The sequence below is a fragment of the Arachis duranensis genome, chromosome 1 (assembly GCF_000817695.3).
Source record: "Arachis duranensis cultivar V14167 chromosome 1, aradu.V14167.gnm2.J7QH, whole genome shotgun sequence".
Taxonomy (NCBI): Eukaryota; Viridiplantae; Streptophyta; class Magnoliopsida; order Fabales; family Fabaceae; genus Arachis; species Arachis duranensis.
This window is the reverse complement of record NC_029772.3, coordinates 15,625,366-15,626,511: the sequence shown is the minus strand read 5'-3', so window position 1 is coordinate 15,626,511 and position 1,146 is coordinate 15,625,366.

Genomic DNA, 1,146 nt, shown 5'->3' with positions numbered 1-1,146 from the left:
TAAAACACAAAATAACAATAAAATAAAAATTAGATAAATAAAATTGGGTTGCCTCCCAACAAGCGCTTCTTTAATGTCAATAGCTTGACAGTGGCTCTCATGGAGCCACAAAGGTGATCAGGTCAATGTTGTATAGTCCCAACACCAAACTTAGAGTTTGGATATGGGGTCTTAACACCAAACTTAGAGTTTGGTTGTGGCCTCACAACACCAAACTTAGAGTTTGACTGTGTGGGCTCTTCTTGACCTTGAACTGAGAGAAGCTCTTCATGCTTACTCTCTTTTGTCACAGAGGGATGGCCATGTGCCTTAAACACAAGGTAGTCCTCATTCAATTGAAGGACTAATTCACCTCTGTTGACATCTATCACAGCTCCTGCTGTGGCTAGGAAAGGTCTTCCAAGGATGATGCATTCATCCTCTTCCTTCCTAGTGTCTAAGATTATGAAATCAGCAGGGATGTAAAGGCCTTCAACCTTTACTAACACGTCCTCTACTATTCCATAAGCTTGTCTCATTGACTTGTCTGCCAATTGTAATGAGAACAAGGCAGGTTGTACCTCAATGATCCCCAGTTTCTCCATTACAGAGAGTGGCATAAGGTTTATCCCTGACCCAAGATCACACAGAGCTTTTTCAAAGCTCATGGTGCCAATGGTGCAAGGTATTAAGAACTTGCCAGGATCTTGTTTCTTTTGAGGTAGGGTTTCCTGAATCCAAGTCTCTAATTCACTAATGAGCAAGGGAGGTTCACTTTCCCAAGTCTTATTACCAAACAACTTGGCATTCAGCTTTATGATAGCTCCTAAGTATTGAGCAATTTGCTCTCCAGTCACATCCTCCTCCTCTTCAGAGGAAGAATAGTCTTCAGAGCTCATGAATGGCAGAAGGAGGTTTAATGGAATCTCTATGGTCTCTATATGAGCCTCAGATTCTTTTGGATCCTTAATAGGAAACTCCTTCTTGCTTGAGGGATGTCCCAGGAGGTCTTCCTCACTAGGATTTTCGTCCTCCTCCTCCCTTGTGCATTCGGCCACATTGATCACATCAATGGCCTTGCACTCTCCTTTTGGATTCTCTTCTGTATTGCTTGGGAGAATACTGGGAGGAGTTTCAATTACTTTCTTACTCAGCTGGCCCACTTGT